We start from the raw sequence: 19018 nt of genomic DNA on the forward strand, positions 1-19018 counted from the left end.
AGTCGTATCCTTGACCTATTTTCGCGTTACAATCGCCCTTGATAATAGTTAGTTTATGTTTTTTTTGTCAGTTTTAGAGAGTGTTCTAGAGTCTGATAGAAATTTTCTATTTTGTCGGTAACTAGAGTAACTCCCATCTCTTTCTAGAGAGGGAGAAGGCAAGTTATCCGCTCTATCCGTCGCTTGGTGGAGTGACCTCAGAGAGTAAGGCTCTCTGTCGGAGGCCATTGTGACCTAGCTAGGGATTAATGCCTTTTTTAAAAGAATAAAACAGTAATAATACAGTTTATTAAACAAGTACACAGTATATATAACAAGAAGAAAATGATATAATATATAACTTATATTAAGAACCTGAAAGAGACGTATAATTATCTCCAGATCCGGAAATCGGGAGAATAATTATACCAATTAGTTCTAAACTAAGAATCTGAAAAGTAATGAACGTTATTTATTAACAATAAATCAAATATAAACAAATTTGAAATTAATAACTAGGGAGAATGTCACCTGTCAAAATATTTTGAGTGGGAAGGAGTTGAGCTAGGGACTTGGGATAAGGACTGGGATGTCGGTCGTTATGCCAATCGGAATAATCAGCAATAAAAAGGGGAAGAAGTACACTGTAAAAATAACTACAGGCAAAAATTCAAATTATTTTTCAACAGAATTTTATAAGTCAATCGGACCTGTAGGAAATAAACAAATAGTGGCAAATAGGCATAAATAATATAAATAATATATATCAATTCGAAAATGAAATAAACGACAAATATTATGGTCATAAATAATAAAATAAAAAAAATTGAAATTTTTAACAGTGTAAAATAAAATATAAATTCAAAGATAGGAAAAAGTATAAGTATTTTTAATGGTGTACCTGGAAAGAGAAACAAATAAAAGAAATGGTATACAAGTTATATATATCAAGGAGTTATATTCAAATATATAAGTAGCAATTACATATATCAAAGTCAAAGAAATACAAGTAATTTTAATAGTGTACCTGGGGAAAGAAACAAATAAAAGAGATAGCATACAAGTTTATATATACAGATATATCAAAGTTATATTTAGAGTTTAAATATACAAGTAGCAAAATACATATATATCAGAGTCAAAGTACAAGTACTTACGTTTGCAGTGTACCTGAAATAAAAGGGGAAATAAAACACAGTTTAAATCGTTTATTTTCACAAGTAAATATATAGCAGTATATATATCCCTGAAAGAGAAAAATAAAACACAAAAGGTAGTCTTTATTTAATCTCAAAAAAAAACTTTGTAAAAGGATATATGCACGTTCGGTGACAAAGTCCCGTTAAGTAGGGACTTAGCAAATCTGTAAGAGAATATTTTCTTACACGACTTGTAAGAGTGCCGAAATAATCAGAATTTTGACTAAGTCGAAAAACACAGATTAATTCGGCGAAAAATGGCGACGCTCTTAAAGGAATTTATTAGCAAATCTGACTAAGTCAAAAAGCATAGATAAATCCTTCAAAAATGGCCGCCGTGGTTTGTAGACAAACCGTAGTTAAAGATGTGGAACGTTAGGTTCCGGGTTTTAGAGGTGAGCTGAAAGAAAAACAAGAACTCTCTAGGAACTGAATCAACCAGAGGATCTTACTTGCCTAGACGGCTGGACCAGCGGACATATCCTGACCCGGTCTGATTTCCTGGCCGTCGTGCACTTCTTTTATGCATAAAAAAGTAGGTCAATCGTAACGGTCGTTTTGGACCTTTTTACGATTGACCAGGCACGGCGACCAATGCCCAATTTTCAGAATTATCATTGGCTGCAGCTCGGATGCATTTCGACCAACGATAATTCAGAAAATGAGCAACAGACTTCTGAATTATGATTGGCTGCAATTACTGTTGCCATTTGACCAATCACAATTCAGCAGGCTGGGCGACATCCCCCCCGCTTCGAAGATCCTTCTGGTGATTTTACTTTATTGAAAAACAATATTTACAATAAGTATCAAAAAATCTAAATTTAAAGCAAACAATTGTTTAAGTTAATTGCAAAAAAATAAAAATGACTCTGAAAGAGAAAAAACAAAAATAATGTCTTTGCACTCTTCACTCGGCGTCTTCTGCGGCGATGGCGTCGACACGTGGAGGCGGTGCGGGACGGATGTCGTCAACATGGATCAGCCGGTCTACGTCGTTGTCTCGATGAACTTCGTAGGTGTGATTGCCGGCTGCCCTGATGATAGAATGGGGTCCTGTCCAGGTCTCTCCAAAGTTCCCTCTCTGGTGGTTCCTCACCAACACCTGTTGTCCAGGAATGTACTGAGGTGGAGGACGAGCATCAGGATTATCCGGGAACAGGTTCCTGGCGTAGATAGTGGCTTTTTGGACAGCTCGCTGGACTCGCTGTTCCCTATTCTCCCTCTGATTGATTTGAAAGTTCGTTTCCTGGGCTCGTCTTGGCCTGTACCCGAGTAGGAGCTCTGCTGGAGTCTGTCCGGTGGCGTCGTTGGCTCTGGTTCGAAGAGTAAATACGACGTCTCCGACGTAGGAGTCCCATCGGGGGTCTTCAGGCGATGACACTCTTGCCCGTAGTCCTTTCTTTAGTTCTTGTACTCTGCGTTCGACGGGATTGGCCCTCTGGTGGTATATGGGTGCCTTTTCGTGTTCGATATTATGACGACGCAGGAATCTCTGCCAGGTTGGTGTTCGAAACTGGGAGCCATTATCCGTGATGATCGTGTTTGGTCGTCCCCATCGGTTGCAGATCTCGTCCTGAAGGAAGGACGTGATGTCTTTGGATTTTGCTGACGTGGTGCATCGGTATTCAACCCAATTGCTAAGGCAGTCCGTGGCCAGGAGGATGAAACGGTTCCTTGTTCCTCGAGCAGGAGGATAGGGACCTAGCACATCGAAGGAGATCCTCTCCCATGGATTGACGGGGGCCCTCGGAACTATCGGAGCTCTAGGTTGACGTTTGGATGCTTTTGTAGTGGCACACTTCAAGCAAGATCGGATGTGATTTACTATATCTTTGGACATGCCGGGCCAGAAGTAAAGTTCTCGGATGGCTCTGCACGTCTCTTCTTGTCCTGGATGGTTGGCTTCCTCACTGTCGTGGTAAACTTGCAGAACCTCAGTTCGGAAGCAACCAGGGACAAGGAGTCGTTTTTCGCCATCCTGGAGGTAGTATGCCGTGTCGTTTTCTACCAGGAAGTCATCGAGGAGGCCTGACTCGACGTCGTCACGAGGTCCTCTGGTCTGAATGCGACGCCAACGGGCAATGAATCGCTGCACTCCATGGTGGGTTTGATGAGCCCTCTGGATGCGTGCTTGCAGCGGCATATCATTGAGATCGTCCAGGATTGGGTGGTTGGCACCATCATCCTGGGCTTCTAGGAGGCACAGCAACGGGAAGGTGTTGTCTTCCATCATTGGTTGCTGTGGCCAGGCTAGGCGGTCGACTTCAGCGTCAGGGTCGTGGATCGTCTCCTCCTCGGTGGTCGGATGGCGTGATAAGTGATCTGGCAGCTGGTTGTCTCTACCGGCGACGTGGATCACCTTGAAGTTAAATTCTTGAAGCAGCAGAGCCCATCGTGATAACTTGGCTTTGTCTGTTTTGTAGCGGTCCAGCCACAGTAGAGCTCTGCTGTCTGTGTATAGTGTAAAGGCCTGGTCCTGCAGGAAATGCTTGAATCGTTTTAGGGCCCATATGACGGCGAGACATTCTTTTTCATTAATATGGTACCTCTTCTCAGCTGGTTTGAGCTTAGTGGAACCATATGCTATGATCCGTCTGTTGTCAGGTTCGCCTTGGAATAATACGGCGCCCATACCTATCTCAGACGCGTCCGTCTGAAGGCTGAAGGGCAGGCTAGCATCTGGCCGTTGTAATTCCAACTTATTGGCAATGGCATTCTTGATGTTATTGAATGCCCTGTCAGCTACTTCGTTCCATTGGAAACGGTGTTTTCCCGCTGTTAGATCAGTCAGCGGGGTCACCATCTCCGCAAAGTTTGGTACGAAGTCTCGTAGCCAGCTGGCAGTGCCAATAAAAGACCTCAGTTGGCGGAGAGTCTTTGGAGTCGTGAACCCTTGGATCTTGTCTCGATGTCTTTCCATTGGTTGTGTATTTGTGGAAGTGATGGTATGGCCCAAGTAGTCCAGTTCTTTGGCGGCGAACTGGCATTTCTTTAAGGACACCCACAGGCCGTGAGTGCGCAGACGTTCCAGGACCAGGTGGAGGTGCTTTTGGTGCTCCTCCCAGGTGGACGAGTAGACGATGATGTCGTCCATGTATACCTTTACAAATTCGTCCACGAAGCCGGCGAAGACGGTGGTCACCAGCTTCTGAAAAGCTGCAGGTCCGTTCTTCAACCCAAATGGCATCACCGTGAATTCAAACTGGGACCCATCAGGAAGGCTGAAAGCTGTGATCTGTTTGCTGTCCTCGGCCAGCGGAATTTGCCAGAATCCGCTCTTCAGGTCGAGGGTGGTAAAGATGTTTGCTGAGCCTAGTTCCTTTATGCTGTCGTGAATGGGTGGTAAGTTTGAAACCTCGTCCACGGTGATTGCATTGATTTTGCGGTAATCGACACAAAATCGAGGAGTTCCATCCTTCTTGGTGACGATTACAACTGGGCTGTTGTACGGACTTCTGCTTGGACGTATCACGCCCGCCGAGAGCATGTCCTGGACCTCTGAGTACATTATTTTCTTTTTGGCCGTGGAGTACTTATACGGCCTGGTGTTGATGGGAGTAGAGTCAGTCAGTTTGATGGCCATCTGCGTGGCCTTGGTGGTAGGTTGACGGACTCTGTCGTCGAAAACGTCTTGGTACGTTTTCAGAAGCTGTTGGATTTCAGTCACTGCGAAACTTGGGGCCTGGTCGTCTCGTAGGAGGTGGACGTTGTTGCTAGATGTTAGTTTTGTAGACGACTCCCAGAACAAGATGTGGCGGCTGTCGGTCCCTACGTGGATGCACCTCCGGGTGAGGTCTATCAGGGCACCCTCGGACGTCAGCCATGACATGCCAAGAATCAGGTCATGGTGGAGATCATCTACAAGTTGGCATTGGATTCTGCTTGTGAATTCGTCGGAGAAGCGAACGTCCACTTCTACGAAGCCTAGAGTGTGGAGTGACTGGCTTCTTTTGGGCAGCTGGACTCTGGTAGTAGTGTTCTGCACCATTGCCGTCTCGATAAGGCCCGCTCGGATGAAGTTATGACTTGCACCGGAGTCTATCAGGGCCATCATCCTGACTGAGTCGATTTCAACGGAAATCTCGGGTGGTGGTGAGGAAGCAGCGGCTACCTGGAGGATGTTCAGCTGGGGCACCTTGGTCTTGGGACTTAGTGTTCGACGGTGCCCCCGTCGGAGTTTCCCTGGTCTGGACGTGGTGGATTACTTCTTGGTGGAGGTGTAGGACGACCTCCTTGTTGTTGGTTGGGTTGGTTGCGGCCATTGTTGTTATTACGGTTGGAGTTGTTATTGTTATTGTTGTAGTGGCTGCTATTACCGCCTTGGTTGCGGTTATTACCCCTGTTGCGCCATTCATTAAGGGTTTCGGATTGTCTGGGGCGGTCGTGACGTGGTGGATACTGTGGACGGTCCTGCTGTGGCTGTGGAGGACGGTCCGGCTTGGGAGTCGGTCTCTCTTGTTTTTGGTTTGATGCTGAGGGAGTAGAGACTCGTATGTCCCTTTCTAGTTCGTCCACTGTCCGCCGTAGGTCTTCCTCGGTACGTGGTGGATTGCCTCGTAGGTATTTCCTTATTTCAGGGCGCAACTGGTCGAGGATGATCTCGCAGCGCTCCTCGTCTGGGGTATCTGGTGCAACTCGGTTGAACAGGGCCATCTTCTGATTTATGAATTCTGCCGCTGTTTCTTGTCTTTGTTTGTGACCGTATAGTTTGGCCAGCAACTTGGTGAATTTGGACGAATGGCTGAAATGGTCCATTAGTCTTTTGAAGAAGGAAGTGTAGTCCATCCTGGTGTCTGTGTGTGTTTTTGCCCACGCAGCCGCCTCCCCTTCGAGGCCATGCTCTAGAAGATATGCCGTCCAGTGCCTCTTCTCGATCGCCATCTCCAGGAGGTGGTCCGTGGCTGCTGCGGCGAATTCCTCCGGGCTCTCATGTTCGGCTCCGCTGAACTTCTTTAATGCTGGTCTCCATCGTGGTGTAGGTGCTGGTGCTGGTGGTGCTGGTGGATACTCAATCTTAACCGTCTGTCCTTGCATCAGGGTTAGGGCCGTTACTGCTTGTGTTAGGGCTGCTAGCATCTGTGTTAGATCTGCATTGCCTGACGTCGCAGGCTGTGGTGGACTTGGGGCTGTCGTCTCCGTTGTGGAAGGAAGGCCTGACGTCGCAGGCGGTGGTGAGCACTCCGTTGTCTCAGGGTGTGGTGATGTTCTATCGTAGAGTTGGGCGCCATGTCGGTAACTAGAGTAACTCCCATCTCTTTCTAGAGAGGGAGAAGGCAAGTTATCCGCTCTATCCGTCGCTTGGTGGAGTGACCTCAGAGAGTAAGGCTCTCTGTCGGAGGCCATTGTGACCTAGCTAGGGATTAATGCCTTTTTTAAAAGAATAAAACAGTAATAATACAGTTTATTAAACAAGTACACAGTATATATAACAAGAAGAAAATGATATAATATATAACTTATATTAAGAACCTGAAAGAGACGTATAATTATCTCCAGATCCGGAAATCGGGAGAATAATTATACCAATTAGTTCTAAACTAAGAATCTGAAAAGTAATGAACGTTATTTATTAACAATAAATCAAATATAAACAAATTTGAAATTAATAACTAGGGAGAATGTCACCTGTCAAAATATTTTGAGTGGGAAGGAGTTGAGCTAGGGACTTGGGATAAGGACTGGGATGTCGGTCGTTATGCCAATCGGAATAATCAGCAATAAAAAGGGGAAGAAGTACACTGTAAAAATAACTACAGGCAAAAATTCAAATTATTTTTCAACAGAATTTTATAAGTCAATCGGACCTGTAGGAAATAAACAAATAGTGGCAAATAGGCATAAATAATATAAATAATATATATCAATTCGAAAATGAAATAAACGACAAATATTATGGTCATAAATAATAAAATAAAAAAAATTGAAATTTTTAACAGTGTAAAATAAAATATAAATTCAAAGATAGGAAAAAGTATAAGTATTTTTAATGGTGTACCTGGAAAGAGAAACAAAAAAGAAATGGTATACAAGTTATATATATCAAGGAGTTATATTCAAATATATAAGTAGCAATTACATATATCAAAGTCAAAGAAATACAAGTAATTTTAATAGTGTACCTGGGGAAAGAAACAAATAAAAGAGATAGCATACAAGTTTATATATACAGATATATCAAAGTTATATTTAGAGTTTAAATATACAAGTAGCAAAATACATATATATCAGAGTCAAAGTACAAGTACTTACGTTTGCAGTGTACCTGAAATAAAAGGGGAAATAAAACACAGTTTAAATCGTTTATTTTCACAAGTAAATATATAGCAGTATATATATCCCTGAAAGAGAAAAATAAAACACAAAAGGTAGTCTTTATTTAATCTCAAAAAAAAACTTTGTAAAAGGATATATGCACGTTCGGTGACAAAGTCCCGTTAAGTAGGGACTTAGCAAATCTGTAAGAGAATATTTTCTTACACGACTTGTAAGAGTGCCGAAATAATCAGAATTTTGACTAAGTCGAAAAACACAGATTAATTCGGCGAAAAATGGCGACGCTCTTAAAGGAATTTATTAGCAAATCTGACTAAGTCAAAAAGCATAGATAAATCCTTCAAAAATGGCCGCCGTGGTTTGTAGACAAACCGTAGTTAAAGATGTGGAACGTTAGGTTCCGGGTTTTAGAGGTGAGCTGAAAGAAAAACAAGAACTCTCTAGGAACTGAATCAACCAGAGGATCTTACTTGCCTAGACGGCTGGACCAGCGGACATATCCTGACCCGGTCTGATTTCCTGGCCGTCGTGCACTTCTTTTATGCATAAAAAAGTAGGTCAATCGTAACGGTCGTTTTGGACCTTTTTACGATTGACCAGGCACGGCGACCAATGCCCAATTTTCAGAATTATCATTGGCTGCAGCTCGGATGCATTTCGACCAACGATAATTCAGAAAATGAGCAACAGACTTCTGAATTATGATTGGCTGCAATTACTGTTGCATTTGACCAATCACAATTCAGCAGGCTGGGCGACAATTTCTTCTTCAGTATATTCGAATGTCGGAGCGTAACCTGAATGATGTTTACATTAGAGGGACTTGAGTTGATGTTTAATAGCACAACTCTGTCTGCACAATTTTATCACTGCTTTAGCTATTTCCCTTTTTAATATTATTGCTACCCCATATCTGTTTTTTGTTGTGTCATCTCCCCAATAATCCATATTCATTATTCATCCATAATTGTTCCTTTAGGATTTAGCCATCGAATTTCACTGCATCCTAAAATATCTATGTTCAGGCGTGTTATTTCTTGAATAATATTTGCTGCCTTCCCTACTTGGTACATGCTCCGAATGTTCCCCGTATCTATCCTTTTCACATTTGGGACATTATTCGTTGACCGGGGAATTCTTAGCACCCTCTTCCCGCTAAAGAGGTGCCCGGGAAGGCCGTTTCTTTTGGATTTTCAGACATTGTGGTGTCCTGAGGATATCTTCATGGATCTTTTATATGGTAATCATCCCGTGGCTTTCCATATCTCAATACCGTTGGCTAATTTAACTCTTCTGTCGTCAGAGTCAATTTCTCAGCTTCAGAGCAATGAAATGTCCTACCACGATTCTTTCTTCCTTAGCTGTTGACTAACAGGTGAGGGATTACTTATACCGGTAATCTTTCGGTTATCAGAGTAGAAAGAAATATAGTGACCCGTCTGCCCTTGTAAAACTAGTAGATATTCGGGGTAGGAAGAAATAAGAATAAGCCAAGAGAGATTGACACGAAAGATTAAAGACATTTCACTAAAGGCCCTTATGATCCGACACGTGCGTTTCATGAGTATTGATACACTTTATGTACCGCTCATACTTCGGGGTGTTGACTACAGACTATATGGCCCATCCCGGATGCCATAGCATGGAGAATATGATACAAGCTATTTTTGATAATGTAGATATCCCAACTTTACTGCTCAACCTCTATATTTTTGGATATAAGTAGATACATTATTTTTTGTTTCTTAAAGATACTGGCAAATAGACAAAACTCGGTAAATTTATCAGTTAAGAGCCATAACACCAAATCAGTAGGTGAAAAAACTCAAATAACATAAGTGTAAAGTTGACAACAACTGATTACACGTTGCACAATGTTTTTGAAGCGAAGCTTCTATACTGGCGTTGTATTACTTTTTTCTCTATAGTAAAATGCTGAAACGAGCGCCACAGAATAAGCGCCACGAGGAGAATGCGTCACGGGTAGCGTCACAAAATACCGGTTATTCACATCGATTCACTAGTCTTGAATAATTCGTTTCTAGTCTCATATAGTTATACTAGTAAATTAAGTAAGTTTAAATTAAAAAATACATAAAAAATAACATACAGACATTAAATAAGAAGTAAAAAAAAAACTAAAAGAATATCTATCAATAAAAGATTCGAATCTTAACGATTGTCAAAATTTAAAAATCATAAATATCAACAAATTAGTAATAATATTGAATTACCTGTATAAATTGGTTTGACACTTCTCGTTTTAAAATGATTTTATATAAATATACTTATTATTGTTAAACATCTTATTTATTTTATATAATAATTAAATTTACTATCAAATAATATTTATTCATATTTTATTATTAATTTATTATCTCTAAATTTGGCAGGTCTGTCAGAAGTAAACAATGTATGTTTTATATATGTATATATCATGTTTGTAATTTTTGCAGTATGATGCCGTATATTATACAATTACAACGAATGCTATTGCTAAACAAATAAACAGTAATGAAGCATGTTCTTTCTTTAATTTGTATTGAAAACTCTTCCTATAATACTATATAGTATTTTTCATATAAAAATGCGTGCACGTCATTTAAGATTTACGATGTCAGAACCCCACAGCGTTGCCAAAACAGCAGAATAGTTAGTAAGTGAGGAATTTTTAAAATGTCAACTATTTGTCAAACTACTGTATTAACAGTAAATACACTAAGTTTTAAAATTCTGCAACAAACTAAAATACATAAGAAAATATTTTAATACAAAATTATATATTCTAAATTTTAAACTTCAGAGCATTAATAGTAAAACGTCCCGCCATTATTTCTTGTTTAAAATAATCTATGTTATATGAAAGCTTATCAGCTTTCTACATACTATTTAGTTGTTTTGTCATAGCAAAATCACAATACACAACAATAATTAGTTTTTAAAGCTATTAAACTAAATTTAATATGTATTTATAAATACAATTTATTAATATATAATATATCATGATCAAATTGTGTAAGAAATCAAAACATAAACAACATTCTTACTCTAAAAAAGCGGCAACACTTTAAACAATTTTAACACATGCTGAACTGTCAAAAAATTTAAAGTATTCCCTTTATCAGTTGCGTACAATTGTCTAATATATTTAATTAAAATTATTACTTTGTGGAATATTAGACTTAAAGAGTTATTTCATAAAATTTATACTATAAATAATAAGAAATGTTTTTCGTTATTTGATCAATATATTTCTAAAACTCCCAATATAATGATAATTACATTTTTCTGATCATTATACCATGTTGACGCCTATGAAACATCGAGTAGTTCCGTATGGGTTTCGTATTATTAGCTGTGTTACGAAAAATTTGAACTCTAAGGTTGACGTTCTGGAAATTTTAAATATAAGTGATGTCACTTTATACAAATTGTCACGTGCACGCATTTTTATATGAAAAATACTATAGTTAAGAATCGATGTGTGAGATTGTCAGATACTGATTACTGGATTACCGCAAGGCCGAGATAATCAACCAAAAAGAAGATGTATTTGGTGACTTTTCCAGTAGTGAATCTGTCTTTTTAATTTACTCCTCCTGGTTAAAAAACAAACCATAGTAATTATATATTTATTCCAAGCAGGTTTAAAATAAAACCTATAACTTAAAAAATACAGACATTAAATAATGCAAAGTGAAAAATTAAAAGAATATCTCTCAATAAAATATTCCATAACGATTGTCAAAATTTAAATTCGATGTCATCGAATAAATAACAATTTTAAATCATCAGTTTAAATTTTTATGACACTTCTCGTTTTAAGATATAATAATAATTTCATATAAATACAATTATTAGTGTTAATAAATAAATTTGCTATCAAATGATACATATTTATATTTTATTATTAATTTAATATTTCGTTTGAATTTAACAAGTCTGACACAAGTAGTCAACGCTTTGTTACTACGTTAGCAGGTGGTAGCAGTAATATAATTTGTTTAAAGTATAAATAATACATAAATAATAAAATTACTTTGTTCAATTTTAAAAATATTATTTAAATTTTAAAATTACAAAATATATAATCTGGAGCTTCGCGCTAGTTTGCAGTATACCACTTTTTTTGTTTTAATAAAAGTCAAAATAATTAAAAATATAAATACGAAAACGGCATTGCAAAATATTGATTCATTACAAAGTAATTAAAAAAAAAGTAATTAAAAAAACCATAATTAATAAAATATTATTAAAACAATATATTAATCATATATTTTTCAAATGCTATTCTGTGGTGAAGGATGTTCTAAATTTTCATCTACTAATTCACATTTTAAAAATATAGGTTAGGAATAATAAAATGAGCGAGCCATTGTAAAATCATTTTTAATAAACAATTATTTTTTTTTTAAAAAGTGATAGCGACATAGAAAATGCAGTTGCTCACTAAACTACAGTTATTCAGCAAGCTGCTTGAACGTCCACCCCCGAAATTTATTACAAACACAACTCCGAGTCCTATCCTGCACACATAAATACACTCATATTGAAAAAAAGAAATCTGCGAAAGAGGTGGCAGCTCACTAGGCATTCAAAAGATAAAGCAAATCTGAATAGAGCTTGCAGACTACCCAAAAGGAAACTGATCCAACATCAAGACAATGGAATCAACAAATATTTAATTTACCTCTTACTTACAGATGATACAAACTATTCGCTGTGGAACCTAACAAAAAAACTTAAACACAACGAACAAATTAATATGCCAATCAGGAAACAAAATGACACTTGGGCTAAAACTGACATAGATAAAGCATATACTTTTGCAAATCATCTATGCGAGGTATTTCACCCGCATCAGAGGAAAGTCTCAGTTAAAGAACAGCGAGCTATCCATGAAGTCGTAAATGCACCATATCAAATGGCTCCACCTATTAAATCCGTTAAGAAATCTGAAATCTAAGAAATAATTGATAATCGGAAAATTAAAAAGTCACCTAAATATATCTAGATTAGTACTTAAAAATCTACCCAACGAAGCCGTAAGTTTAATTACTTATATATTTAATTCAATATTAAAAACAGGTTATTTTCCACTCCAATGGAAAGTTGCTCAAATTGTTCTTATTCCAAAACCTAATAGGGATCACACGGATGTATCTTCATACCGCCCAATTAGCTTGTTGCCTATTATATCCAAAGTATTTGAACGGCTTTTTCTGAGAAGACTGGAGCTTATTTTATATGACAGTAATGTTTTACCGAAATATCAGTTTGGGTTTAGAAAACAATATGCTACTATCGAGCAAATTCATAGGGTGGTAAAGATTATCAGAAATTCGCTTGAACAAAAAAATTACTGCACTGCTGCATTTATAGATGTCTCTCAAGCATTCGACAAAGTTTGACATGTAGGTCTGATCTCCAAAATTAAATACATATTTCCTCATCCCATAAGTTCACTTTTAAGAACCTACCTGACAGATCGATTCTTTTAAGTCTAAAGAGGTGGGGAAATCACTAACATGTTTCCAATTTGTTCCGGAATTCTACAAGGAAGCATACTAGGACCCACCCTCTACTTAATATATACATCAGATCTCCCAACGACGACCAATACAACAATTGCTACATATGCCGATGACACAGTTATTATGGCTTCAAATTCTACAGCAACTGAAACATCCTAGGTATTACAAAATCACCTACTTAAACTAAAGAGCTGGCTTAAACTGTGGCGAGTCCAAGTTAACAGTTTAAAATCAACACAAATAACGTTAACTTTAAAAAAAAGTGTCGCGTCTCCAGTTTCTATAAACAACACTCCACTACCAGTTAATACCGTCGTTAAATACGTAGGAATCCATTTGGATAGCAAACTTAATTGGGGCATTCACATCTGGAAGAAACGCCTTCAACTCAGCTTAATCTACAGGAAAATGTATTGGTACATGAGTAGAAAATCAAATCTTAGCCTGGAGAACAAACTTCTGATATATAAATGTATTTATTTATTTTAAAACCGGTATGGCAATATGCAGCACAAATCTGGGGTACAGCAAGTAATACCAGCACACAAAAACTTCGACGTTTCTAATCGAAAGTACTGCGCCAGATCTGTAATGCCCCATGGTATATCACGAACCACAGATTACACCACGATTTACAGCTACCAACAGTTAGCGAAGCAATATCTGCTGTAAACTCTGTATACAAGACCAGACTATCCTGCCATCCAAATCCACGAATCTGCTCAATATTTCACACGTAAGAATATTAAAACGACCAGACCCTTTGGACATTTAGTAAATCAGGAGAAACAGAGCATATTGTCATGGTGCAGTGAAATAACAAGTTTCTATTCTGGTGTTTTCTAAATCTTTTCTTAATTTGTTTTTTTTTAGTCTTGTAATACTCATATGTGTGTCAGTGATGTTTATCTGTATTAAACTTTGTTAAATTAAAGTTTAAATTAATTGTTATACCATAGATTATATTTATATTATGTCTTACCTGCGTGCTCGCCATTGGGCAGTTTCCCATTATGTTATTGTACATAAATTATACATATATTGCTCATTGTTTGTAATGAGATAGATTGCAATAAACATTGGATGTTAAATAAAAAAATAATAATAAACAATTACAATTACTCATATTCTACTAAACATTTTAAACTCATTTAAAGGAGTTTATAGACGTATAAGGAGGTACAGGGGTTTATAGAGTTATAACACCACGTCTAATTTAATTATTTAAATCAATACTGGATCAAATTTGACTTAGCAAGTCGTAAATAATAGCTATTTACATAAATTTTATTTAAAAATATATGAAAACTTCTATAGAAATGCGAATTTTAACCAAAGCTATAAAAATCATGTGTGTGGACACTTTTTCAGTGTTTAAACATTGATCCAGGTATTTTAAAGGTATACAAGATAACAAATAGTCAAAGTGGATAACAAAGACAATTATAATTTAATTTTTTTAATAGATTTTTAAAAATGGTTGTATAGTATCATTTTTGTTTGTCAATATAGGTACTCATAACCGAAAAATTATTCTAGAATCTACGTAAAAGTGCAAATTAATACACAAAACTTCAGAACCAAAGATCAATATGTGTTACATTTTGATTTAAAGTATTTATAATTATCAGTCACATATTATGTTTTTTTTTTCTCGAAAATTTCGAGTACATATATATAACTAAAAAGATAAATGAGATAATTTATTTAATCTTCCAATTTTCAGAAATGTCAGCTTATTTTTATTTATAATAATTTTAAATGCCACTTAATGCTCTGACGCATTTATCTTCCTTCCGAGATGTTCTGCAAATAGAATCATACAGAATATAATATGATCTAAAAAAAGTTTACTCTGTTTCTAGCTAATTTTAATTATAATTATGATACAATCAAGAATAATTGAATCAGACGTAAAATTACTGTAATCACTAATATTAAGATTGTTATCTTATAGCATTTTTACATAACTATTATATTTTTTGGGAATAAATCACAATTATAATTAAAAATATTTTATGTTTGACGATTTATTTTTATTTTTATTTTTATTTTTGTTTGACGTTGAAACTCATTCTTAAAATACAAATTTAACGGTTGTACAAACGTGCCTAAAACAGTACTGGACTAAATAGAACGGTTGACCAAATGTGAAATTACAAATTTTCGCAGGCTTCAAAATAACAACTAGACACCACATTTTCCACTAGAGGCCACTAAAAGTTTAAAGCAGTATTAACTAAATATATAGTTATTTTACGCAATTTTTTGTTCTCTTTTTTTTCAATAATAATTTAAGTATATGTTAAGTATATAATAAGTTTATGTTTATCTCTGAAATTGTAACCATGTTATAAATAAGTATAGATACCTTTATTACTTTATGTATTAATCATATAATCACAGACGTATAAGACAAGATCTTATCGTTGCAATACCAGCCCGTTCCCCAGGGCGACAGAGATGACTGACGCAAAAAAAGTCCTTGCATCTCTTGCTAATTTGACAGGTTTATCGACCAAGTCACCTAAATAACCAATTAGATGGTCACATGGTTAATAAATCCGGCCCATTAAACAGTGATGTAGGGACTGCTTTGCGTCAGTTTTCTCTGTCGAACTGCTTTGCGTCAGTTTTCTCTGTCGGACTGGGGTAATGCGACTGTATTGCAGTAGTCAGTCCATCCTTGTATTATTATGTCTATGCATATAACAAATTTGATACCTTTCAGATGTTAGCTTACATTGTTGCTAGTCTCATGTCAAGTAGCGTTCCTCAGGAAGGTGGATATATCTGTTGATACTGAGAGATACACTGTTCTCAGCCTTCGCATTAAAGGTCACTTCACATGGTTACTTGTGATATCTCCCCCTTAACTCCTTTTAACAAGTATAATCCAGGAAGGTATTTTTACAGACTTACCAAAACGTGTTACAATGTTAGTACGTTGAGTATTATCATTAATTTGTACAGTTTCATTACTGGAAACTTCATCGTGGAAACTTACTTCATCGTGGTTTTCGATTTGTTTACCACTTAATATAAAATTAGTTATAACAAACTAAGCAGAGAACAACACGTATCTAATCAATCACAACCACACTATCTTGTATATATGTGTATGGTCCATGTGTGGACAACGTAACCTTTAGATTTTTAATTATTTCTGGTGTCATTTTTGATTCCAATTTTATTAGGTCTAACCAATATCTGTACTAGATAATTAGTTGATTATTTTAAAATTAATAATTTGTGACACTTTAAATAATAGTTTTTTTTAAATTAACTAACTACTCCAGTAAATAACCGTTTTGTAGTAAAAATTATCTCGTAACGACGGATTTACTTGAAAATTTGAATTTAGCCTCTTCTTACCCTCTACTTCACTTTTAGACTTGAACCCAGGGTTGCTTTTACTTGTGGGGTAAGAACAATCCCATCTCGGGGTGCTAATAAAACACAAAAAAATGGTGTACTTATAAAGTCTGTAGACCCAGTAGAAGCAGAGATGTAACTTATAAAAGTAGGTTTTAATTTGTCAAAATATAAATCGAATATTTCAATGTAAAATAATCAAAAAACTAACCACTTTTCGAAGAAAACTCATTAAAAATTTTTGGGAGTATTTAAAAAAATCTTTATCTTTTTACGTTCCTAACATTAAAACTAAGTGATTTCCGCTCCAAATAAACGCTCCTAATCATCACCTAGACAAAATAAATCGTGACCGATTTATAATTTACTTTTGTATTGTTTATATAATCTGTAAGTTTGATCGGTTCAAAGTACTTATTAAAAAAAATTGGTTTTATAGTAAAAAAAAACTTTGAAGAAGAAAAAAAAAAGGAGAAAAGAAAAAAAAATCTCGAAGCAATGCATAAGAGTGTTGGTTTAAGTCCAGAAACACCAATTCGACGTCGTTGACAAGAATTACAAAGTTTAAGAAGCTCTCGACAGCGTATACTCACTAAAGATATGCATCTTTAAGCTTACAAAGTTTGATTGATACAAGAACGGAAACTTAATGCCCATGCACAGCGAAGAGAGTTTGTTGAATCTATTATTGATCATCAACATTTTCACCTTGATAGCTATATTAATCGTCAAAATTGCTGTATTTGGGATTATAAGAACCCGCATATGACTATCGAAAAAAAAATGCATCCACACTGTGTCACTATTTGTTGCAGATTTTGGGCTAAAGGCATCATTGGATGAAATTCTTTGAAAATTAGGCTGGTCAAACAGTGACTGTTAGTGATACTCGATATCGCAAGATGAAAAGACAAGTCTTGCTGTCAAAATTGGAAGATAATAATGTGGATGACATGTGGTTTCAACAAGACGGTACCACATGCTGTGCAGCCAATGAAACAATTCAATTACTGCGTGAGACATTTTCTGTACGTGAAATCACTCGTATCGGTGATCAGAATTAGCCTCCTAGATTGTGTAATTTAACACCATTAGTATTCTTTTTATGGAAATATTTAAATTTAAATGTCTTGGTCAGGAAGCTTACAACCACCTGTGCATTAAAGGAAGAAATTCAACCCTGCATCAATGAAATTCAGCCACATTTATGCAAAATTTCGACAAAAGGTTGCATATCTGCCAACAAAGCCGTGAAGGCGTTTTGATTGATGTTCTATTTCATACATAACTATATTCAATGTACTATATGAATCAATAAAAAACGGGTGTGGCAGTCCAGTGGGACTGCCGGTAAAAGTCATACTTCTGTACACGCGTTCGCCGTTACAAATTTATATGGGAGTCAATCTGCACAATCATTACATATGAAATGCTATCGGTAAAAGAGAGCAGAAAGAGAAACAGAATTAGGTATATAGGTATATGGTGCATCGTTTGCTGTATATAAACAACATTGACCTGTAATAGGAGTATAGTAAATGAAGAATTGAATCAATATTTTGATAAAAAGTAATGGAAATAAAATACCATTATTACTAATGTGCAGCTGCATTATGCAGCTATGGAGTTGTGGACAAAGAAGTAAGAAATCAAGTACAAAAAGCAAATAGACTGACAGGATGAATTAATAACACTCTATATCGAAACAGACACATTAACACTGAGATGAAGTCAAGAATTTATAGTCAGTGTAAGACCAATAATGACATACGCCTAAGAACCGACACAGATATAAGACAAAGGCTACTGGAAACGGCAGAGATGAGAGTGAGAGAAATGAGAAGAGTTACAGGAAATACGCTGATAGATCGAAAGAGAAGCAAAGACATTAGAAGAAAATGTACCGTACAGTGTATAAGCGAATAGATAATAAGTAGAAAAAATTAAAATGGAATAACTCCATAAGCAGAATGAGGGAGACCCGTGTCGTCAAAATAGCAAGAGGTAAGTCACCAGAAGTATCGGACGGCCAAGTAAAAGACAGATTGACAACCTTCCATAGATGTAATAATTCGCCAATGAACAAGCAGAATTGCTTATAAAGAATAAGAATAAGAAGAAGAAATTCAATAGGGTTCGACCTTGGACCAAGGTATGTATCAAGTATCAAGTTTTTAGGATTTTTCCTTTATAGTTATAGCACATAAAGGCAGAAAAACAGATAGACAATAACTATTAAATCGTTAATAATAAATATTAAAAATTTTAGTATATAGTTTGTTCTCATAAATTGTGGAGATAATTACAACATATTCAACAGATATATTTTAGCGAAAATGAATGAATTTATTCAATATGATAACGTGGAAAAAAACGAAATAACTCAAATATCTTTTTTCTGAATCTTAAAACTTGAATTACTAAATTTTTAGGTAACTGAACTAAGCCTCAGTTTTATTAATAGCGTCTTGGCGCCATTTTGTAATATACTCTTAAATGGGACCATGGAGAAATTAATATATTATTTGAAAGCACTTTATAAATCATAAGGTCCCTGGATTTTTTTGATTTTTTGTGGCACCGTTCCAAAATTCTCACTAAATTGTGAAAATCTTATTAAATTAACTCTCGGTGAAAAAATAACTCTGTCTTCCC

The 19018-nt window shown here is 36.2% G+C and overlaps 1 protein-coding gene across 1 annotated transcript in view; it reads left to right on the plus strand.

Annotated features, from left to right (window-relative positions):
- Positions 1-19018, plus strand: part of LOC140451924 (uncharacterized) — an 804624-nt gene that overhangs the window by 196994 nt on the left and 588612 nt on the right. The gene's annotated exons all lie outside the window — the stretch shown is intronic.

This window comes from Diabrotica undecimpunctata, chromosome 1, assembly GCF_040954645.1.
Source record: "Diabrotica undecimpunctata isolate CICGRU chromosome 1, icDiaUnde3, whole genome shotgun sequence".
In the NCBI taxonomy this organism is placed as follows: Eukaryota; Metazoa; Arthropoda; class Insecta; order Coleoptera; family Chrysomelidae; genus Diabrotica; species Diabrotica undecimpunctata.